Source organism: Silurus aristotelis, assembly GCF_946808225.1.
Source record: "Silurus aristotelis genome assembly, chromosome: 11".
NCBI classification, from domain to species: Eukaryota; Metazoa; Chordata; class Actinopteri; order Siluriformes; family Siluridae; genus Silurus; species Silurus aristotelis.
In genome coordinates, this window is record NC_139584.1 from 2100564 (window position 1) to 2119768 (window position 19205).

Below are 19205 nucleotides of genomic sequence, written 5' to 3' on the forward strand. Positions count from 1 at the left end.
CCCGACATTACCCCTTTTCTGTTTTTGTCTTTTTTTTCTCTTTTTAGGGTGGGGCTGTATTACATACAAATTCAAAATGTACTGCAGGTTAACTGTATGTACAGTTCTTCAATAAAGGACTATACTGGACATTATGGTCTGTTGTCTTCTTTAACTATGACCCCTTTTTCACGCTATTTCAGGTCTTTTTAGTGTGCATATAAATATACTGGCTGATACTGTGACACTGGGTATGTCCATGGTGTAAAGTTCTGCATTTCATATGGTGTAGGGTAAAATGATATTGTGTTTGGATGCTGTACACTATAGCATGCAGGGGTTCCCAGGTAATCATAGGTGAATGTTTTCAGGGGTCTCCTCTCTCTCCTGGGCCATCTGTACCCCTGTTCTCCTTCACTGTTACTTTCGTCTGAGGCTGCATAAGCATCTGCTACATCATCAGGTTGTCCCTCATCCATCACATCACATTCCTGTTGAAGTGAGCATTTATTCATTGTTTGAGCTGTTTCATCAGCATTCGTTATCTCTGGGTTAACTTCTCTTCTTTCCTTTTCAGATTCACTGGGCTGGACAACAGGTAAGTGTGTGTTATCTAATTCGCTGTTTTCTTCCACAGGTTGCTGATGCTGCACAGCAGGTAAGTAATAGTAATAGTCTCCATCCTCCTCTTCTTCTGGACTAGACTCATCTTCTTCAGCTGACCTTTGTTTGTTCTCTATCTTCTTTGTCTTTGACTCCTTCCTGAGTTCAACCTCCAATGGTAGGTAATCGCAAGACAGTAAGAGGTTACGGTGAAGAACACGAGATCTTCCCTTTCCTTGTTCTGGTTTCACTTCATAAATCAGACTCCCTTCTCTTACTTGACGTACTACTGTGTGTACAACATCTTCCCAGTGGTTGCGGAGCTTTCCGGTCCGACCTCGTGGTGTCAAGTTTTGCACTAGGACACGATCTCCAGGGCACAAAATGAAACGTCTCACCTTCCCATCATAATTCTTCTTATTCCTCTCTGCAGACTTCTTCGCTGTCTGTCTGGTAATTTCAAAAGCTTCTTGCATTTCTTGTCTCCATTTCTTAACATACTATTTATAGTCCATAGTTCCTGTTTTTAGAGGTCAAGCCAAACAGCAGTTCCACAGGCAACCTTGGGGACCTTCCGAACAGTAAGTAAAATGGTAAAAATCCTGTTACTTCGCATCGTGTGCTGTTGTATGCAAAGGTAAGCTTGTTAAGGGACTCTTTCCAGTTGGTTTTCTGATTTTCAGTCAACGTTTTGTAGTAGCGTTCGGTTGAAACGTTCAACCTGCCCATTTCCTTGGGGGTGATACGGTGTTGTTCTTGATCCTGCAACTCCACAACTCTTCTTCAACTGAGCAACCAGTTGGTTTTCAAACTTTGCTCCTTGGTCATGATGAATCCTTTGCGGGAAACCAAACTTTAGAGCGTAGTCGTTAAACAACTTGTCAACAACAGTTTTAGCCGATTTTCAGGCAGTTGCGTAAGCTTGTGCGAATCGTGTGAAGTGGTCAACTACGATCAAGATGTACTCATACCCTCCTTTACATCTATCCAGATGTAAAAAAAAAAAATCAATGGAAACAATCTCGAACTGTCGAATCTCGTGAGTAGTGACAATATTTTGGAGAGGTCCTCTGGTCTCTTTGCATGGTTTCTTTTGTTTCAGGCAAGCACAACTTTTGGTCACATAATGATCAACATCATAGTTCATTCGTGGCCAATAGAACCTTTCTCTGATTAATGACATTGTCCGATCTAAGCCTTGATGACCCATGTTGTCATGTAATTCTCTCAGCACATGTTTCTAATACTTTGCAGGTAAGATCAGCTGTGTTCGGGTGTTCGTCTTTCTACGGAAGATGCCATCATCTCCCAAGAAAAGTTTGTCCCAGCTGCGCAGTAAACATTTACTTTGTGCAATCAAGGTCTTCAATAGATGTCCTGTTGGCTTTTTGTCAGACACCTTAAACTGTAAAATGGGTCCAATGTGGTCATCATTTCGCTGTGCTTGTCTGATCTCATCCATGGGCAATGGCTCACGTATATGTGCTCCGATGACTGGGTGTCATCAAAAGAAATCATGGCAGTCCAGGAAAGGTTGGAATGCTCTACTGCTTGGATGGTCGCTTCGACACAGTCAGATGATAATTCCTCTGTACACACTTTCATTATTGTTTCAATGTTTAGGGGTATTCTGGATAGGCTGTCTGCGTCCACATTTTCTGTATTTGATGTTAAAATGAAAATCCGCAAGTTCTGCCACCCATCTACATCCCGTTGCATTTAACTTTGCACTGGTCAAAACATAGGTGAGTGGATTATTATCACTAAACACAGTGAATGTGGGTGCATAGTACAAATAATCTTAAAATTTTTCAGTGACAGCCCACTTTAAGGCCAGAAACTCCAGTTTGCCTGAATGGAGGTGGTACTTCTTTTCCACACCTGTCAATGTTTGGGATCCGTACGCGATGACTAAGCTTTGCGTCTTGTTCTTGATACAAAAATGCTCCAATTTCCTGATTTGATGCATCAGTATGGAGTACGAACAGCTGGGAAAAGTCGGGAAATGCGAGAACAGGAGGCTTAACCAGACAGTCCATCAGTCCCTCCAGTATCTCTTGGTGCCTGTCCGTCCACACGATTGGCATTTGAGAGGGCACTCCCCTTTTTTTTCCTTTCCACTGTCAATTCTTTGCCTCTTTGCACTCCTCTTTGTTTGTCTCAGTTTGTTTCAGCAGGTCATACAAGGGTCCTGCAATTCTGGAGATATCTTTTATATACTGTCGATAGTAGCTCAACAGGCCCATGACTGCTCGCAGTTGCCCGACTGTACTAGGTCTCTTCTCTTTCAGGTTTGTCACAGCAGCTGTATCGGCTGGATCCATCTTACTCCCTTCTGCAGACACAATCCTCCCAAGGTACTGTACTTCACGCTCAAATAGTTTACATTTACTAGGCTTTAACATTATTCCATACTGTCTCAATCTGTGCAAGACTTTTCTCACATCCTCTACGTGATTTTCAAAGGTGTTGCTGAAAACTAAAATGTCATCCAGATAGGGAACACAGATGTTATCTCTTAGCTTATCCAGGCACTCCTCCACGCAGCGCTAAAAAGCAGAAGGAGCATTCATCAGGCCGAAAGGTATCCGGATCCACTCATATAAGCCCCATGGTGTCACAAAGGCTGTTAATGGTCGACTCTCCTTGGGCATGAAGCCCTTTTTTCCTGACGCATACAACAGGTGAGGCATATGGCGAGTTTGATTTCTGTACCCATCCTTGTGCACTGACTGGTAAGTGCGTGCAACAGGGGTAGTGTCTTTCAGCGAAATGGCTAGTTGCAGCTTTTCTATGCAACCCATGTGGCTCTCAGATTTGAAGAATGAAGCCGCTTCCTCTTTTAACATTTGTTGAACAATTTGTTTTTCAGGCTCATCGAGATCACTCGAGTCGACTGGCGGAACCCACGTGATGTTGGAGGTATGGCTGGTTTAATTTTTTATTTGTTTGATACTCGCAGAAGTTAAGCACGGTCCGTCAAAAGCAGCAGTTGGATAAACTGCCTGTACTGGTTGTACTGTGCCGATAACCATCTTGCCTGATAACATTAATTCATGATCTGTGTGGTTCTGGACACTGAGAATTATGTGTGGAGAAGTATGTTGCTACAGGGTCACAATTGTCTCACAGAACTCCAACCCCTCTGTCGCAATATGAGGTCAGGATCCATGATGCTACAATGCGCACAGCATTGTGGGGACTTTGTTATATGGCTGGTCACTCCCTGTCCCGCGGTGTTGACCCCGTCCCGTTTAACGACTGGTCTCTGTACATTATTGCACTCGCGCTCTGCAACCAGCCAAGAAATGGTCGCTGCTGCCACATCTATAGCAATGAGTGCAGTACACATCCAATCCACTTGGCTGACAGGCCAGACATTTCCTCACACAAGTTGAAGGAGGATGGTAACGTTGTGCAGGGAGCCACTGTTGCCGTTGGAATGCTCCCCTTCTCCTGTCGTAGGGCTGCAGATAACTTGGAGTCGGGTACAGAGACTGAGGTGGTTGCACGCCGGGTTGATCCCTCACATGGTTGGGACATTGTGTGGACATGATCTGAGGCTGTCGTATGGATTCTTTAATTTGAGACACCTCCACACTGAGATCCTTCAACAATGCCATGTCAGACAGCATTTCTTTTAACTCGCTTAAAATGTCAGGTTCAAGTTTCTCTGTGTTTTTGCGACACTGTGTCTTGAGTTTCTTTTCAACAGCAACTTCATTAGCCTGCACTGGATTCACTTTGATGTTCTGTTGGGACAGAAGCTTCTTCTTGTTCTGACGCCCTGTTTTATTTGCGCATGCAACATTGACCTTGTCTAAGAGAAGTTCATCGTCGAGATGGCTCAAGTGAACTGGCGGAACACACGTGATGTTGGAGGTATGGCTGGTTTCATTTTTTATTTGTTTGATACTCGCAGAAGTTAAGCACGGTCCCTCAAAAGCAGCAGTTGGATAAACTGCCTGTACTGGTTGTACTGTGCCTATGACCATCTTGCCTGCTAACAGTAAGTCATGATCTGTGGGGTTCTGAACACTGAGAATTATGTATGGAGAAGTATGTTGCCGCAGGGTCACAATCGTCTCACAGAACTCCAACCCCTCTGCCCACTGTGGGGTAACATCAGGCTCAAACATAAGCAACGTCTCCTCTTCTTTTGGTCGGTGCGACTGCACTCTGCATTCAATTTGAACAGATGTGTGTTTGGGCACATGAACATTTCCTTTTGTTTTTTTGAATAAATATTCACATGGTGTTTCTGCATGAACTCACTCAATAAAAGCTTGGACTTTTTCTCTTTCCACACTAGAAAGAACTGTTTTTAAAGATTCAGTGGTGATTGGCTGAGTTAATTCCTTGTTGTTCATCATTTGCTCAATCACGTTGTATCCGATAATAGGATGACCAAGCTGTCTGCCCCTCATTACCAACACAAGTATGACAAGTTCTTTTGTTTTCGATTCATTTGATGCCAAACCAAAAGTTACTCCCATCCATCCTGTAAAGGGAATGTCCTGTCCATTCGCTGCCACAAGGCGGAGTCCTCTAGGCACATCAACTACCTCTGCAACGTTTCTCAATCTGATATTTGGTAAGTGTTCATTTTTCCACAGCTCATCCACTATACACGCTTGAGATCCTGTATCCCATAATGCATCAACAAGCTGGCCTTGGATGGAACACTGTACAAGACACTGCTTCCCATTATGTCATATTGTCGCAATATGAGTTCAGGATCCATGATGCCACAATGCGCACAGCTTTGTGGGAACTTTGTTATATGGCTGGTCACTCCCTGTACCGTAGTGGTGACCCTGTCCCGTTAAACGACTGGTCTCTGTACATTATTGGCCCTCGCGCTGCCACATCTATAGCAATGAGTGCAGTACACATCCAATCCACTTTGCTGACAGGCCAGACATTTCCTCACACGAGTTGAAGGAGGATGGTAATGTTGTGCAGGGAGCCACTGTTGCCGTTGGAATGCTCCCCTTCTCCTGTCGTAGGGCTGCAGATAACTTGGAGTCGGGTACAGAGACTGAGGTGGTTGCACGCCGGCTTGATCCCTCACATGGGTGGGACAGTGTGTGGACATTATCTGAGGCGGTCATATGGATTCTTTAATTTGAGACACCTCCACACCGAGATCCTTCAACAATGCCATGTCAGACCGCATTTCTTTTAACTCGCTTAAAATGTCAGGTTCAAGTTTCTCTGTGTTTTTGTGACACTGTGTCTTGACTTTCTTTTCAACAGCAACTTCATTAGCCGGCACTGGATTCACTTTGATGTTCTGTTGGGACAGAAGCTTCTTCTTGTTTTGACGCTCCGTTTCAATTGCGCATGCAACATTGACCTTGTCTAAGAGAAGTTCATCACTCACATCAGTTATTGTCAAGTAAGGTTGCAGGTCACTTCCAATACTTTCATTTTGCAGACCAGTCAGGACAGTGTGGAGAAACATGCTCTGAACCAGGATTGGGTCATATTTCAAACTGGATTCCGCTTCCTGAGATGCAAACAGGATCTTTTGCTTCAAATCAAGAGACAACAAACGAGGAAGCTTTGTGGGGTCTCCTTGCTATTCTGTACTTCTAAAGTAAGCTGCTTGTACAATTCAGTTGCCACTTTTTCTTGATAATGTGCTCGTGGAATGCGTCTAAAAATGGGCAGGGTTAGGTTTGATTTTCCTTACAGGTAGCTACGCAGCTGCATACCTGGTGCTATTGCTCTTATTACTGCATCCACAATTTCAAACTCTGAAACCCCCTGCTCAGTCCATGCTCAATTTGATGGGCCAAACTTGAAAAGGTGAGTTTGTCTTTTTGTCCATGCTCACCAATTTGTCCTGATATTTTAAACTCTCTGTTCCAGGAAAGCATGACTGGTCAAGATGGCACTGGATGCAGGTATGTGCTTGTGTCTTGCTGTATGTTTGAGCTTGGTAATGTGTTAGGGCTTTGTGGTATGTTTGTGTGTTGTAGTGTGCTAGTGTTTTGGTATCTGCGATTTGCTGCACCTTGTTTTTGCTCAAGTAACTTTTGGAGAGCTAACTGTATCTTGTCAATTTCTTTTTGCAGTTTTTCCTGCTCTGTAGTTTCTGGTACTGCATCTAAAGTCACTTTCTTAGATGTCTGTGCTGTGTGTTTTTCTGAATCGCTGTTTGCATTAGCACACTGAATTTCACTGATTTTGTCTTTTAGACACAAAAGCTCTGACATACCAGCATCTTCTAGCTCCTCTAATGCTTCTCTCTCAATGTGTTTCACAATCACAGAAATAAGAGATGAAGAACTGTTAGTGTTAAGACGGTTTTCACACTGTTTCACACACATTCCTTTGTCTGTTCAGTGTCTATAGAATATTTACGATGTTAGTATGTAAGGTAAACAGGGAGTCTTATCTGGGCTCACACATCTCCGGCTAGTATATCCTCTTATCTAAACAGGAAACAACGTCAGGTCAGCCTTTTTCTCTGTATGTGTATATATACGTTATGTGTCTGCAATAAACAGAAGAGGAAGAACATTTGCTGCATTGCTGTGTATTTCTTCTTCCCTGATATCGCAGGTCGTATGGAAAACGATCTAAAGACTGGCCCACTCTCTCCATCATCACACTTCTTCTCTGTACATATCTCACCTTTAGCACCACGACACTTTAAGCTCTGGACTTGTACAGCAAAGTGCACTTTATATTTATTTTATTTTATACCACACCATACCGCACACGGACACTTACGGACCTTTACACCACACCATACCGCACACGGACACCTACGGACCTTTACACCGCACCATACCGCACACGGACACCTACGGACCTTTACACCGCACCATACCGCACACGGACACCTACGGACCTTTACACCGCACCATACCGCACACGGACACCTACGGACCTTTACACCGCACCATACCGCACACGGACACCTACGGACCTTTACACCGCACCATACCGCACACGGACACCTGCGGACCTTTACACCGCACCATACCGCACACGGACACCTGCGGACCTTTACACCGCACCATACCGCACACGGACACCTGCGGACCTTTACACCGCACCATACCGCACACGGACACCTGCGGACCTTTACACCGCACCATACCGCACACGGACACCTGCGGACCTTTACACCGCACCATACCGCACACGGACACTTGCGGACCTTTGCACCGCACCATACCGCACACGGACACTTGCGGACCTTTGCACCGCACCATACCGCACACGGACACTTGCGGACCTTTGCACCGCACCATACCGCACACGGACACTTGCGGACCTTTGCACCGCACCATACCGCACACGGACACTTGCGGACCTTTGCACCGCACCATACCGCACACGGACACTTGCGGACCTTTGCACCGCACCATACCGCACACGGACACTTGCGGACCTTTGCACCGCACCATACCGCACACGGACACTTGCGGACCTTTGCACCGCACCATACCGCACACGGACACTTGCGGACCTTTGCACCGCACCATACCGCACACGGACACTTGCGGACCTTTGCACCGCACCATACCGCACACGGACACTTGCGGACCTTTGCACCGCACCATACCGCACACGGACACTTGCGGACCTTTGCACCGCACCATACCGCACACGGACACTTGCGGACCTTTGCACCGCACCATACCGCACACGGACACTTGCGGACCTTTGCACCGCACCATACCGCACACGGACACTTGCGGACCTTTGCACCGCACCATACCGCACACGGACACTTGCGGACCTTTGCACCGCACCATACTGCACACGGACACTTGCGGACCTTTGCACCGCACCATACCGCACACGGACACTTGCGGACCTTTGCACCGCACCATACCGCACACGGACACTTGCGGACCTTTGCACCGCACCATACCGCACACGGACACTTGCGGACCTTTGCACCGCACCATACCGCACACGGACACTTGCGGACCTTTGCACCGCACCATACCGCACACGGACACTTGCGGACCTTTACACCGCACCATACCGCACACGGACACTTGCGGACCTTTGCACCACACCATACCGCACACGGACACTTGCGGACCTTTGCACCACACCATACCGCACACGGACACTTACGGACCTTTACACCACACCATACCACACACCATACCGCACACGGACACTTACGGACCTTTACACCACACCATACCGCACACGGACACTTACGGACCTTTACACCACACCATACCGCACACGGACACTTACGGACCTTTACACCACACCATACCGCACACGGACACTTACGGACCTTTACACCACACCATACCGCACACGGACACTTTATGGACAACCCACCACAAAAATTGTCTATTGTTTACACTCTGTTACACATTGTTTACGGTTTACTGTTTCACTGTCTACTGCCATAAGAATTTTTTTGTATATACATTTTTCTCTTTGTTTCACATACATATATCTTTATATATCTTTAAATTCTTATATTTTATGTTATAATGTTTTTTTATACTTTATCCTTTATTTATCTGCTTCTTTTCTTTTTTCCCCATCCTATTCCCTCATGCCGGACCGTCGTATAAAGCATTTCACTGCATGTCGTACCCTGTATGTGTGTGTATGTGATGAATAAAATTTGATTTGATTTGATTTGAAACCTCTCCAAGAATTAAGTTTCGTTTGGGCATGATAAAAATCTAACAACGACTTTGGCTAATGGCATATTCACACTCAATTCTTAGAAACTCACATAGTTCAAGAAGGTTATCTTTTGAGAGAGCATATAATGCTCCTGTCACCTCAAGCTTCAAGTCCTCTAAGTGATCCATGAGTTACTCAATCTCTAGATGTGTGCAAAGTGATAGAAGAAATGTTCTTAGCTGGCTGGAGTTCTGCAGCGCTCCTGGTATCGAAGATTAACCTCAGATTGCTTGCACTTTCCTTCCTGGCTCGAAACGGACACCAAACGTCTTCATTCCACTGGTCACCTGGAATGACTAGCAGGCTGAATGGCACTGGAAGCCAACTCGCACTGCATTCATTCCTCGCTGGTGCCTCCAAAAATGTAGTACCCACACCGCCTGATGAGGGGAGATAAATGTTAATAAAAAACAAGTGACACGGAGCTGCTGCTGCTGCTGCTTCACTGTAGGTGAATTGTTTTTTTCTTTATAAACAATCAAAACAGTATTTTTAAATATTCAAATGAGTGACATCACTTTAAGAGATTTCAACATATATATATAATGATTACTTCTATACAGTTACAGTATACAGATATAATATAATACAATTCTCTATCATGTATTATATACAACTAGAACATGCTGCATGACAACAAGAAACTTTTGTCAGCACAAATTATTCATTTTTTTTTATATACACATGTCAGTACAAACACATTACTTGTTGTGTGAATCTTTGTGACATCTTTTAAACCCCAGTAAATTACAGGTTATAACTCGGGATGCACCGAAATGAAAATTCTTGGCCGAAAACCGAAACACCGAAAGAAATGATGCCAATTATTATTCCTATTGCATTTATGGCTATGATTGTGTACTAACCGTACTAAAATTAAGGCATTTCAATTGCATAAATTAATATTAAAGTTTCAAAGAATAAATCAATTACAAATTATGAAAATATTTATTTATAGCACATTGCAACAATGCACAGGATAAAATAAATAAAAATTAAAACTTAAATGTTTAACTTAAATGTACAGGCCCTCTGGCCTGCTGAAAGGTTGTAAAATTAAATATGTTCTTTTATAAAAACAAAGTGCATTCAGAAAGTGCAACTGCTTAAAGATACAACAATATCACTGGGAAACTTCCTGCCTTTTCAAAAACCTCCAGCACAGACGGAGTGCGCGTGCTCGGAGGGGTTTTGCTTTTCTGCGCGTGCTCCTCTCATATTCAGCATAGCGATCGGGATGTTTGGATTTCAGGTGATAAATTAAACCCGACGTGGAGAAAGTCTTTGCAGACGCACCCCATCTTGACATTTCGGCATTACATGTTTTGCAAATCGCTCTCCGTGGGTCTTTCTCAGATATTACTGAAATACGTCCACACCGCAGACATGTTGCTTTAGACATGCACGTGCAGGGCGCGGTTTCTGTTTGCGTCATCACAACACACTGTTTCGCCCGTGTTTTTTCGCTGATCAAAGTCTTTTGGCCGAAAACCGAACATTTTCGGTGGCCGAATATTCGGTGCATCCCTAGTTATAACTGTTGCATTATTCATCAAAAGAAAAACACATTCTATTCAGAAATTAACTTGTATTATGCTATTTGTGAGACCGCATGGTCTCCATGACTAGCATGAGAATTGTAACTAACACATACAAGACAAACTTTTACACTGCTAATAACAAGAACTTAAACGTTTTAAATAGTGTCATTTATATTCTTTAAAATAACTACAACATGTGAAAACACATATTTTCGACTCTAATAATATTTTCCGTACCTGATGAGGGGAGATAAATGTAAATAAAAAAACAAGTGACACGGAGCTGCTGCTGCTTCACTGTAGGTGTATTGTTTGAGCAGCGCGCCCCCTCCCGACTCAGGTGAGAATTACAGCCAAGACAAAAGCAATCAAATGATCGATTGTCAGACAACATTAATACAATCATTTATTATTCATCCACTATTAAATTATTTATTTATTATTATTTATTTTAGCTACCACATATACATATATACATTCATATATACATTTATATATATATATATATATATATATATATATATATATATATATATATATATATATATATATATATATATATATATAATTTATCTGTGAGGTATATTTTCAAAGTTTGCTGCAGGATGAGTTTTTGATAAAGATGTGACTGTGGAAAGGGTTGATGATATTGATGATATGATTCAGTGTTGTTTTTGAGAAACACTGAGACATTTGAATACGTATTTGAATACGCCGATTAATGAATGAATGAATGAATAATAAAACGTCTGTATCTGAATTCCTCTATATTCCTAAACGACTGACTTTTACTCTTTTAGAAATGAAAAGCTGTAAAATGTAAATCTGTAATCAAAATCTTTCAATTCAATGTTTGATTTGAAGTGTTTTATCAGTTCAATTAACCAGCATTAACAATAAAAAAAAAGAAAAAAAATTCTAGCGGATCAGCAGTGATTATCTTTGTTCGGAATAGTGAACTCTTCAATAGAATACCATAAACTTTTGGCTTCAGAGTTTCGAATCCAGTTCTAACTCGAGAAAGTTCTTTTCTTTTGATAATATATTACAGCACGTTATATTGTTGGTGGACCGAAACACTAAAGCTTTGGGTCGAGTTACTGTTTCGAAGGTTCTCTTACTAACGTAGTAAAAGTAGTGATGAACTCTTTCATCGTTGTGCTTGGTGACATGCCGTGAGCCGTACCCACAGTCTTCCATTCGTAAGCTGAAGTAGTAATAAACATAACGACTCGTGCTGTAACTAAAGTCATTGCTTGTGCAGGATTTGATCACTGATGATGTTAATGTTTGAAGGGCTTCATGCTTTACACCACTGTGACTGTGTGCTGAAGATCCACTCACCCATATCAGAGCAACAACTGGCAATAAACCAACTAACTCCATGGCAACACTCGTGCGTCTCGACTTTTCTTTTTGTCTCTGAATATTATATAGAACTCTTAATATAGAGTTCTCACTATACAGTTCTCATACAAAGTTCTCAATGTACAGTTCCCACTGTAAAGTTCTCACTACAGAGTTCTCACTACAGAGTTCTCACCATAGAGTTCTAACTATAGAGTTCTCACTGTAAAGTTATTACTATACTGTTCTCACTTTACAGTTTCCACTAGAGTTCTTACTGTACAGTGTTCATATAAAGTTCCCAATGTACAGTTCTCACTAAAGAGTTCCCACTATAAAGTTCTCTCCATAATATTCCCACCATAGAGTTCTAAATATATGGTGTTATCACTATACAGTTCTCATATAAAGTTCTCAATGTACAGTTCTCACTAAAGAGTTCCCACTATAAAGTTCCCACCATAGAGTTCTAACTATAGAGCTATCACTATAAGAGTTCCCACTATGGAGTTCTCACTGTAAAGTTCTTACTATACAGTTCTCATAATTCTCACTATAAAGTTCTCAATGTACAGTTCCCACTGTAAAGTTCTCACTACAGAGTTCTCACTACAGAGTTCTCACCATAGAGTTCTAACTATAGAGTTCTCACTGTAAAGTTATTACTATACTGTTCTCACTTTACAGTTTCCACTAGAGTTCTTACTGTACAGTGTTCATATAAAGTTCCCAATGTACAGTTCTCACTAAAGAGTTCCCACTATAAAGTTCCCACCATAGAGTTCTAACTATAGAGCTATCACTATAAGAGTTCCCACTATGGAGTTCTCACTGTAAAGTTCTTACTATACAGTTCTCATAATTCTCACTATAAATTTCTCACTTTAGAGTTGAAAAAAAAAAATAGTCTAATTCTAATCAAATGCATGATGCTTGAAATATAAAACAGTTTTATTTCAGGATGTTTTTGCTGATTGGAATGAAAGTGATAATTGTGTGTCATGTGCCTTAATTGCTGTTTAAAACCTGTTTGTTACTGCAACAGTCCCTGGATTGAGAGAGGGCTGTGTTCTATTTAGAGGTAGTGATCACTAGTGCACCCTACCTTTTGTAAGGCTGTATTCACCATTACAGCAGCCTTGGAAAGTGTATGGCTTAATAGTGAAAGTCATTAGGAACACACCCTTAAATACATAAAACCGGTTTGGAACAGAAATATCGCTTTTTCTCTCCTATTGAAGTGCCCTTCGTAGGCATCACGGTGCGGTTTGGAACACAGTGCAGGTGTCAGTGCGGCCATTTTGTCTTTAAAGTTTTCTGAAACAATACTGGGATTAAAATAAAGTATTTGTAATCAGACAAATTTCTTTGTTAAAATATTTATTATGTCAAATAAATGGCGGCACAAGATTAATGTAAATATTCCAAATACATAATTTACGCAAAAAAAAAAGGAAATGCGTTTTCCCGGGAAATGCAGACACGTGACAATGTCGTTTGCCGAATTGGGAGCGCTTTTCCCGCGAAGCAGAGCCCCGCCCCCTCACTGCAGCTATTAACAAAGGAAAGGTAAGATCAAGACTTTTCTGAAAATCCATAATAACTCTCTATAATTATTATTTTTAAGATAGTAAGATGTATATGTAGTTTAGTGATTAAATTTTATTCTGTTTTATTCAGTTTTCACATTTCTGCCAGTTTAATAAAAAAAGAAAAACAGTTTATTGTATAACAGTCATTAAAAATCTACAATTGAATTAAAATAGTCAGGTAAATGGCTTAAGTATATGAACTTTACTCGATTTTAGTATTTTTAAAGTGTGTTAATCTCAAAAGCTGACAAAAAGTAGCATAAAAACAGTGCACGTGACTCCAGCTCTCTATTTGAAGTGTAATGAACACTGCAGTAGTTCTGTGTGATGGACAGGAAAAGATATTTTTTTAATTGATATGATCTTTATACACATCACACGTACTGTCATTCTATTGAATAGAACTTTATGAAATCAGATGCACTAAACTAACAGTATTGGTGATTATCAAAATCATTTTTGATTCTTCTGTAATGTTTAATACAGCAGTATGTGCAGCTCTTTAGTCCCAATCAAATATTAATATTGTTGTTATCCATTCATTTTCTAATTTACTGTTTTACAAGAAAGGCAGAAAAATTGTAAAGCATTTTATTTTTGTAATCAGATGCCCAATTAGTCAATAAATACGGCCCTGTATGTGCTGAACACATTTATTAGATCACCTGTCATAATAAAGAGGAAACAAACATTTGAGGAATCAGTTTAAAAGAAAAAAATTGTATTGTCAATACTGTTAATGTACATTTTTCTCCTGTTCTAAACTAAACACCTCTTTATATGTCTGCAGAAGCAGTTTCAATCAGGACTTTCCTCATCTGTAACATCTACATCCAATACACTGTGTCCACTTCTGTAATGACCTCATCATCCTCATCCTCCTCATCTTCTCCTGCATCACCCTCATCCTCCTCATCCTCTCCTGCATCACCCTCATCCTTCTCATCCTCTTCTGCACCACCCTCATCCTTCTCATCCTCTTCTGGACCATCCTCATCCTCCTCATCCTCTCCTGCATCACCCTCATCCTCCTCATCCTCTCCTGCATCACCCTCATCCTTCTCATTCTCTTCTGCACCACCCTCATCCTTCTCATTCTCTTCTGCACCACCCTCATCCTTCTCATTCTCTTCGATACAGCTGGTGAGCCTCTTTTCAATATTATTAACTCCTCACTATCGTTAGGTCATGTCCCTAAATCCCTCAAGTTAGCAGTTATTAAGCCCCTCATTAAAAAACCTAATCTGGATCCAAACACGCTATCGAATTACAGAACCATTTCAAATCTCCCATTTATGTCTAAGATTTTAGAAAAAATTGTCGCTGCCCAGTTATGTTCCCACCTGCAAGAGAACAATATCTTTGAAGAGTTTCAGTCAGGTTTTAGGCCCCATCATAGCACAGAAACTGCTCTAGTTAAAATCACTAATGACCTTTTTTTAGCTTCAGAAATTAGCATAGCTGCTGTTCATGATATTAACAGCACAAGTTGATAATGTGCATGTGTGTAGGCTTTGCTAAAAAGATAAGTTTTTAATCTGCACTTAAACTGGGTGAGTGTGTCTGAGCCCCAAACACCGTCAGGAAGACAGCTAATTTCTCTCCCCATCCCGAGGCTTCCTGAGGTTTGGCCAGCTCCAGTCACCTCCCACCTCGTGAAGATTATGGACTTTAAAGAAGTAGATGCCGAACTCGCAAACATCCTGAACCATCTAGAGACGTACCAGTGCCAGTTGGATCCCACTGCATGTGTGGAGTTTGACATTGGACCTCCTGGAATGTTTAAAGGCTCTGGCATGGAGAAGCTGATGCTGGATCTGTGATGATCACAAATGTTGAGCTCAGTAGCTCCTACTTTTATACCAAAGACTGTAAAAAAAAACATTTACTTATAATCTTATACTCCAGTACTCATGTTAGTTCTCACTCTCCAGTGTTCTGTACTGTTGAAAGATTTATGATCAAACTCTTGATGCCACTCAAATGAGGATGGGTTCCCCTTTTGAGTCTGGTTCATCTCAAGGTTTCTTCCTCATAACATCTAGGGGAGTTTTTCCTTGCCACTGTCGCCACGGCTGCTCATCAGGGATAAACACACACCATTCACCTTCACTGTTGATTTCTGTAAAGCTGCTTTGAGACAATGTCTGTTGTGAAAAGCGCTATACAAATAAACTTGACTTGACTTGACAGTGTGATTCTTCAGACTCACCTTCAAGTGTTTCGTGGATTGTTTTTGAAGGTGCCCTTTTTTTTTTTTTTTTTTTTTTTTTTTTTTAAAGAAATATGAATATATGTTTGAAATAACAAGACCTGATCTTCAGAAATAAGCCTTTATTATAAGGGATATTCAAAAAAAAGGCAGAGGACCAGATCCTGTTAACCCTTTAACTGGTTTTTTTTTGAAGCAGATAAGAAGAAGAACAGAATAATGCCAACAGCACTCCTACTATAGATGCCAGCAGCAGGGCCAACAACAGCACTCCTTCTATAGATAACAGCAGCGAGGCCCCCAACAACACTTCTACAGAGTGCAGCAGCAGGGCCAACAACAGCACTCCTATAGATAACAGCAGCGAGGCCCCCAACAACACTTCTACAGAGTGCAGCAGCAGGGCCAACAACAGCACTCCTATAGATAACAGCAGCGAGGCCCCCAACAACACTTCTACAGAGTGCAGCAGCAGGGCCAACAACAGCACTCCTATAGATAACAGCAGCGAGGCCCCCAACAACACTTCTACAGAGTGCAGCAGCAGGGCCAACAACAACACTCCAGCGGATGCCAGCGGCGAAAGACAGCCTGAGAGAGAGACATGGACCAGAAAGATGGACTTCATCATGTCTTGCGTGGGCTTCGCCGTCGGACTGGGGAAACGTGTGGAGGTTCCCTTACCTCTGCTACAAGAATGGTGGAGGTGAGTTTTTATATATATAAATATATACACATACATATCCTTTTACTGAGACCCCCAGCAGTGATCTACATCATCTTCCATGAGCTTCATATATGAGACAGTTCAGGGCATGTGAAACACTTCTCCAGTGCTCCTGTACATTTCCAGTTTTACCCTCATGAAGAGCTGAAGACTTGAGTCAGGTGTGGTAGAGCAGAGGAAGCGGAGATCCTTCAGCTCCCCTCTGACTTCCACGTCAGTTTCCAGCTGTCACTTAATATGCTGTGGATAACAGGTGTAGAGCTAAGAGTCGTGCCCAAACTGCACTCGTCCACCATTAAGTTATAGTTAGGTTGTAGTTGGAGCGTAATCGTGTCTCACACACACACACACACACACACACACACACAGACACACACAGACACACACAGACACACACACACACACAGGTTTCTGGTTAAAGGATAAGCACCAGACGAACCTGAGTGCACCTTTATCTTCTCGAACGCACCAGATCCAGGTGTGGTGTCAATCACTTTACACACTTTACACGAGTCAGCAAAGAATTTTTTCCTGTTTTAGCCGTATTAATACTGTCAGGAATCCCCCTGCCACGCCCCCTTCAGTGGCTGTCATACCTCGGTGCTTCAGGGAATGCCCTGTTTTTTTCGCTTATGCATGCCCCGCCCACATTGAGCTCATCGCAATCGGGCTTCCTCCGTAAAGCACCGTGGATATTATTTATGGACTGCCTTTTGCCGGATTATCCCGATCTCTGCGGGTATTTTGTGTTGGCTAATTTACAATTCACTACTCATAGTTATATTGACCGCTAAATATCACTAATATTGTTCACAAACAGAAGTTGCGCTAGATGCTTACTCAGCGATGGTTGAAGCGGAAGCAGTTTCTTCCCCTCGCGCTGTGTTGGGCAGCGTGGGTGGCGTTCGATAACTGGAACCAAATTTCGTTCGGAAAACCGTTCGCTAACCGGAATGTTCGATATCCGAGCCGTTCGATACCCGGGGACCACTGTACTTGCTTTACCCCCGACGGGGAGCGCTAAGGTTACCGCCGTGTGTTGGCTCAAACTGTGCTGCCGCCGTTTTTTTTTTTCCACAGAAAATTACTGTACATAGTGGACAGGCTTTTGCAAAACGTCCTGCAGTCCCAAATCAAGTCTCCCAGGTAGCGTTTTAAAGTTTAAATAACACAGTTCTCACACAACCCTCACATTTGGCCTGTTCGATTCGCTTTGACTGTAGTGTACCTGCCTGGACACGCGTATGAATAGACTGTATGAATAGAGTATGAATGATCACCTGAGTTTAGCAGGTGTCTCTCAAACAGAGGGAGGGAGAAAAGGATCAGACAGTCTCAGATAAATGTTTGTAGGAATCTCATTTGTTATGACAATCTTCATAAAATTTGAAATATAAACTCATGAGACATGTGGCTTTCAACCCAGTACTTTTCTGTATTGCCCCAGGACTGATTTCATGTATTTATATATGAAATAAAAATAATGTTCAATTCAAGAAATGTATATCTTTGGCACTTCATTATCTATAACTTAATATCTTTTTGAGCAATATCAACTTTGATGATGGACAGTAAAGCTCAAAGTGTCTTCTTTTTAGAGATATTTAAATTGTGTATGAAGCCCATTTTTTATCAGGAACTGTTAACATTTAAAGTTAGGTAGGGCATTTCAGCTGTGAGTCCCAAAATTTGTGTCAAAGGCCAACAGGTTAATTGAATTCTTTTGCTCCTCAGAGATGCGCCGTTGCCACTTGTAGCCATTAGCGGTTCTCTGTAGCTATTTAGTGAACTCAACTGTACAAACTGGGGGATATTAAAGTTAATAACCGCTAATTCACCTTAAGAGATCCACTTTAGCGTAAAAACTGCACAACGTAAACCCGGCACGTCTTTCTCGTGGCACGTCACGGTCGGACGCGCGGACCTACTTTCACGTTTTCTCGTAATCGTGTGGCAGAGTAGATTTGAAAACGGTCCTCGTGCAAACAAAAAATTGCCGAACGAAATGCAATCAGGCAAATTGGTGTGGGTGTGGCCTAATATTCTAATGAGCACACTTGATTGACAGCTATGTCTAAAACAGCCAGGTGGTAGATCTTTATTTATTTATCGATCGATTGATATCGCAAGGTCTGGCTTTCAAACAGCAAAATCAATATGATATTACCTGAATATAATCATATCAGCAGGTGTGTTTTTGTGTCGCCGTGGCGTCCGGACAGATTCCTGCCCTCAAATCAAGTGTCCTCGAGTGGACGTTCGGTCACGTACACTAGGCCGTGTTACTCTTCTGTATCATCTGAAACCTAATATGTGCGTCTGATTAATAAGAAGTACATTAGGGTCAGGAGACGGCCCTGTAAATGCTGCCTTTTTCACCGCAAAGACACTGGAGATCCTCCTCCTGCCTGCGTCCTCATCCTCATGTTCAAAACCAGACTTTATATCCGAAAGGCTTCAGTCAAAACAGTAGCTCTGTTTTTTTTTTCTTTTCTTTTCCCAAAAGGCAAAACCGG

General features: G+C 42.2%; 2 long non-coding RNA genes across 2 annotated transcripts; both read left to right on the forward strand.

Annotated features, from left to right (window-relative positions):
- Positions 1–150: 150 nt before the first annotated feature.
- LOC310733676 lies at positions 151–9611 on the forward strand. Its single transcript, XR_014535846.1, has 8 exons — positions 151–478; positions 557–577; positions 2874–2939; positions 3455–3504; positions 4895–5176; positions 6023–6184; positions 6460–6494; positions 9571–9611. It is a non-coding gene; the product is annotated as an uncharacterized lncRNA (long non-coding RNA).
- A 6335-nt stretch (positions 9612–15946) lies between these two features.
- Positions 15947–16381, forward strand: LOC310733697. Its single transcript, XR_014535863.1, has 2 exons — positions 15947–15992; positions 16162–16381. It is a non-coding gene; the product is annotated as an uncharacterized lncRNA (long non-coding RNA).
- The last annotated feature ends 2824 nt before the right edge of the window (positions 16382–19205 follow it).